The following is a 6000-nucleotide window of genomic DNA, read 5'->3' on the forward strand; positions in this document are numbered from 1 at the left end:
ACATCATGGCTAACCACGAAACCAAAAGGTTTCTACAAATGTGGGGCCAACAGATGTACTACCTGTTCATATGTACGGAATAAAACTAAAATCATAAACCTAATATCAGAGGAGAAATTTATAAATATTTCTAGTTTCATTAATTGTAACACAACTTGGGTCGTTTATTTGTTGGAGTGTGGGTGTAGTCTCAAATATGTTGGCAGAACAACCAGAGCCTTAAAATCTAGATTTATGGAACACCGTAGAAACATTACCATCGGTTTCACAAAACATAGTGTATCAAGGCACTTCTTTCACCACCACAACAAAGACCCTAGCTCCCTGCGGCTAATCGGATTAGAACACATTCCGCAAACAACCCGGGGGGGAGACAGATTCACTAAACTATGCCGTCAAGAGATTTTTTGGACCTTTCAGCTTAATACATTACACCCCAGTGGTCTCAATGAAGGGTTGGAACTAAATGCAGTATTATAATTTTAGGAAAATGAATTGATCCCCTCACATATGGTTTAAATGATCAACCCACTCATATCTTCAACAATTAATATGGAGCTGACTAGGTGGTTCTGTTCAAAGATCAACATGAAATCTCAAAATAAGATACTATTAACTAAGGAAAGAAGAAAAGTCTCTCCATACGCATATATCTATTTCGATCTTTACAATAGATAATTTGACATAGATATATAGATATATGGGTATACATATTGTTGTGTTGGCGAAATATATTAAAATACTTAAAATAATATGAAAAAAAGAAAAATATACACATAACATAAAAGATTTATGTATACAATATGTTTATACATTCTCCATATACTTGGAAGAAATCAACCTCCAAGATTACATCTTTGATGGTGGTTGTGAAAATCACTAGACATCTCCTTAGGAAATGCCACTATGGAAACCCACCACAAGATGTCAGCAAAGAGAGGAGGAGGAAAAGGCTCCTTCCAAGTATATGTTTATTTTCTTTAAATAAACAATTTGATAACCTTCTGTATATATACTTGGAATAATATTTATATCTGATCGTAGTCTATGATCAAAACAAATCGAAAGAAGTTTATACTTTATGTGTTTATTTATGTTTATTAATACTGCATCGAATTATTTATTGGAACTGCTGATAATTATCGCTGTTATGGGATCTTTATTCCTTCCTCATATACCCACAACTATCTATCCAAAGAATTTATACTGCCTATAGTGAAGTTTCATAAGTATGATAACGGATTTGTATTGTGGAATGAAGGTAAAACGTTTACTAAGGGCAATATAGCTATCTCTGCACCCGGTCACGTGACCCTTTAGAGGCTTCAAAGTAAGGGAATGATGCATTTCCGGCCCATGATGCCGGTCACATGTATGCTTCCAACATGTGACCTGATGTCTAATGAATACAAGACAGGAAGTGACACGAGTTGCCGTATGTCCGGACATGGTGCCGGTCACGTGACCGGAACAAATCACGTGACCGGAGCAAGTCACGTGACCGGAGCGAGTCACGTGACCGGGTCACGTGATTAGGTCATATGGTATGATTAAACCAATGCATGGCTACACACACATGCGGTCATGTGACCTGCCCACAAATAAACAGGAAGTGTCCCTGTATTCTTATTATATATCTTCTTTTATACTAATCAATTTTGTTGGGTTTATGAATATACATTTGTCTCCACCAATTACAAATAATCTGAACTGGATATGGTTTTGTTTTTTGACTTATTGAGATATTTAAAATCGATCTCAGCTGTTTTCAATGGGCAATCAGCACAGCCTTTAAAAAGGGCATCCACACAGAGGGCACATACACCTTGAAAAAGCTGTGAATACAGCGAAACGCGTTGGTTCTGAGGAGCCGTATATTACTGGAACCATTCTTGGAACTTGGAAACCAGCCTAGAAGTCCACCAGCTAATTGGGAAAAATAGCGGATGTCCACGAGGCACAGAAAGATCCACCAATCCAACAGGACGCACCTCAGTCCGGATCAAACATCTGAAAGATTTGCCTCTTATATTTGGACCTCACCTGCTAGCACTGCAAACTGCTCCCTAGGACTGTGGCTACCATTCCAAGGACTTATACCAGTACATCTATTCGGTCTCCTCGTGTGGTAATTTATCAAACAAAAATTGCTGTGCCTGCCCTATATATATTTCTTTATTTATTTATTTTTTAATGACAAAATAATGTCCTTCTTTTATATATGAATTTATTTGTTGCAACAATGTCTTTTAATAAATTGTGATTATTTTCCCATATCCAGTTTTCTGTTAGCGCTGTATATACCTTACTTTTTATTACTCATTCAGGGACCAACTATCCCTTTAAAACAGCAGCTGTAAAGGATAAGCATACCCTCTTAACAGCGCCGGACAAATTACCTTGGTAATTTATTTTTTTGCATGAGGCCTTTAGTGTTGGTGCGTTTCCAGCTAATGTGTTCAAAGGGGGATAAGTGTCTGTGGAGAAGGGTGGTGGTGATGGTGGAGTGGAAATGTCTAATTTGTAGATAGCGGAAGAAGTCCGATGAGGGGATTACTGTTCCTTCACGGATATCTGCGAATTGTGGGAAAATAGCTGTGGAGGTGATATCATTAACATAGAAAATACCACTCATGCGCCAAGATGTGTGCGTGGCTCTGCTCATACCTGGTGGGAAGGCTGGGTTGTTAAATAACGGAATTAGCGGGGACGGGTATGGGGCCAAACTGAACCGTCTATTTGTCAGGTCCCATGTTGCCAGGGAGCGACTTACTACAGGGTGCAATAGGGCCGCACGGGGACGCTGGTTCCGGTGAAGCCACAGTAGAGAGGATAGTGTAGCTAGGCCCGTCTCCTCCGCCTCTATCCCCACCCAGACCTTCCGTGTCCCGCCTTCGTTGCACCATTGTGCACATTGAGCGAGTTGCGCGGCATAAAAGTATTTCTTAAAATCCGGGATACCCAGGCCGCCGCCTCTGGAGGGGCGTTGAAGCAGTTTAAGTCTGACTCGAGGGCGTTTGTGATTCCAAATAAAGAGGGAGGATTGGCGTTGTAGGGTCTTGAAGACGTAGGTAGGGACGTAGATCGGGAGGGTCTGAAATAAGTACAGGAGTCGGGGGAGCACGCTCATCTTGACAGAGTTAATTCTGCCTATCCATGATATAAAATAACTGGACCAGTCCACCAAGTCCTCCTTAATTGTCTGTAATAAACGGGGATAATTTGCTTGGAAAAGTTGGTGGTGATGGTGGGTCAAGTACACACCAAGGTATTTAATTTTCTTGGTATGCCAGTTACAGGGGAGGATAGTTTGAAGTTCTTGTTTGAGAGCTGCCGGGATATAAAAGTTGAGGACCTCTGTTTTGTTCACGTTTATTTTATAACCTGAGAGCTGTGAGTATGAGCTGATCTCAGATAAAAGCGCGGGGAGAGATTGGGCTGGGTCAGTGAGGGAGATCAGGACGTCGTCGGCATATAACGCTATCTTGTGTTCGGATAGGCCTGTGGATATTCCATGGATAGCACTGTTATTACGGATCCTTGCTGCTAGGGGCTCCATGACTAGGGCAAAGATTAAAGGGGAGAGGGGGCATCCCTGCCTGGTACCATTGGTGATCCCGAAACTGGAGGAGGAGACACCATTAACCATAACCTGGGCCGACGGAGAGTGGTAGAGTGCTTTAATTCCCTCTAGAAAGTTTCCGGAGAATCCCATTTTGTCAAGGACTGCAAAGGCAAAAGACCACGATATGCGGTCGAAGGCCTTCTCCGCGTCGAGAGCCAAAATGAGAGAGGGAGGTTTCCGTTTTTGGATTGAGTATATTAGATCTATTGCCCTTCTGGTGTTGTCAGACGCCTGGCGTCCAGGAATGAAGCCGACCTGGTCCGGGTGGACCAGGCCGGGCATCAGGGGACCCAGACGGTTAGCTAGTATTTTCGCGTATATTTTCAAGTCAACATTCAATAATGAGATTGGTCTGTAATTTAAGCAGCTAGTCGGATCTTTGTCAGGCTTTGGGATTACCACTATATCGGCCCGAGTCGTCTCCGGCAGGAAGGAGGCTCCCTCGAGGATACCGTTAAATAGGGAGGCTAGGTGTGGGGCCAGTTCCTTCGCAAAGAGTTTATAATATTGGGCTGTGAAACCGTCCGGACCCGGAGCAGCCGACGAGCGCATCGATCGTATGGCAGCTATTGTCTCCTCCTCCGAGATTCGACTATTTAGGGCTTCCAATTGATTGTCGGATAGGGTTGGGAGGGGGGTATCGGATAAATATGAGCGCACTCCCCCGGATCCGTCAGGAGACAGCAGGGGCGGGTCAGGTAAGTTATAGAGGGAGCTATAAAACAGGCGGAAATCTTCAGCCATCAATTCAGGGTCATATGTATAGGTTCCCCTTTGTGACGAGTACAGTTTATCTATTGCACCCAGCGCCTGCTTACGACGTAGTTTGTTGGCTAGTAGGGTATCTATTTTATCCATTTTGTCGTAAAAGCGTTGTTGCAATTTCCGAAGAATTGTTGCCGCGCGGTTGGATAGGAGAGTGTTGAGTTGTCCTCGGAGGGAGTCTATCTGAGTGAGTAAAGAGGGGTCGGGGGATGCTTTGTGTTTGGGTAGTAAGGTGGCTATTTCTGATTCGAGGGAGACTATTTCCTGTGCGGCTTTTTTCTTGATTGCCGACGATTTTGCTAATAAGGTGCCGCGAATCGTGGCTTTGTGGGCTTCCCAAAGGATATTAAGTGGAATGTCGGGAGATATATTTTCAGTGAAGTAGTGTGTGATCGCTAGTCTAGTTTCCTCTAGTGCAGAGGGGTGTTGTAGAAGCGAGTCATCAAGACGCCATTTAAATTTCCTAAGAGGTGTGCGGTATATATCTATGAGGAGGTAGACCCCAGCGTGGTCCGTCCAAGTCAGTGGTGTAATGCCCGTGTCCGAGATCAGTGGCACTAGGGCAGTGGAGATGTGGATCATATCAATCCTGGAATAGTGTTGATGTGGAGCTGAGAAGTGCGTAAAATCTTTGGTGTGGGGGTGTTGGGAACGCCAAGTGTCACAGAGACCGTGGAGTTTCATGGTGGCGGTAAGTGTGCGGGAAGCCCGAGGGAGGGTCGTCATGGAAGCATGAGGCGGAGGACCAGATCTATCCAGCAAGGGGTCGATTATGGTATTAAAGTCACCACCCATGATAATGCTTCCCTGTGCTTCTCGTGATAGGCGTTTGGAGAGAGAATCAAAAAACAAAGATTGGTCTTGGTTGGGGGCGTAGGCGGAGACCAGAGTGAAAACCTTAGAGCGGAGGGTACCCATTACCATAAGGAACCGTCCGTCTGGGTCTGTCACCGTCCTGGAATGAATAAACGGGATATTACGATGAACTAAGATGGCCACACCTCGTTTTTTGCAGTCTGCTGAGGCAAAATAGGACTGGGAGAACCATTTGCCCTTAAGCCGAGTGTGGGGACCGGTGAGATGTGTTTCCTGCAGGAATGCTATGTCAACTTTCTCACGTCTGCAAGCTTTCAGGAACACGGTACGCTTCCTAGGGGAGTTCAGGCCATTTACATTGACCGAGAATATTTTAAGAGACATGATTGTTTACATGGGGGAGTACGGCATGTTGCCAGGTATAGTCCAGCGAGGTACAATTTGTGCCAGGCGAAGGCCACCCCTCCGGGCCAAGCAAGAGAAGGAGCAGGGAAGTCAAGCAGAGGCCACAAGAAAAGAGAGAAAAGAAAGAACATAGAAAAGAAGAAGAAGTACCCCAAACGGGGAAACATCCCTGAGGTTGTGGGTCCCATTTAGGGGCCGCTAGGAAAAAGCATCGAGTTAGTAACATTATAAACAACAGTAAGGGATTGTAGGGGGGTAACTGAGCTACCATGTGAGAGGGTGTGCGTCACCCGGGCCATGAAGGCTGGGAATGGCTATGACCTTTTTACATTTATAGCAAACATAATATAATATAGGACATTGAGAACTGTGTCCATACAACAAAAATG

Source organism: Pseudophryne corroboree, chromosome 5, assembly GCF_028390025.1.
Source record: "Pseudophryne corroboree isolate aPseCor3 chromosome 5, aPseCor3.hap2, whole genome shotgun sequence".
Classification (NCBI taxonomy): domain Eukaryota; kingdom Metazoa; phylum Chordata; class Amphibia; order Anura; family Myobatrachidae; genus Pseudophryne; species Pseudophryne corroboree.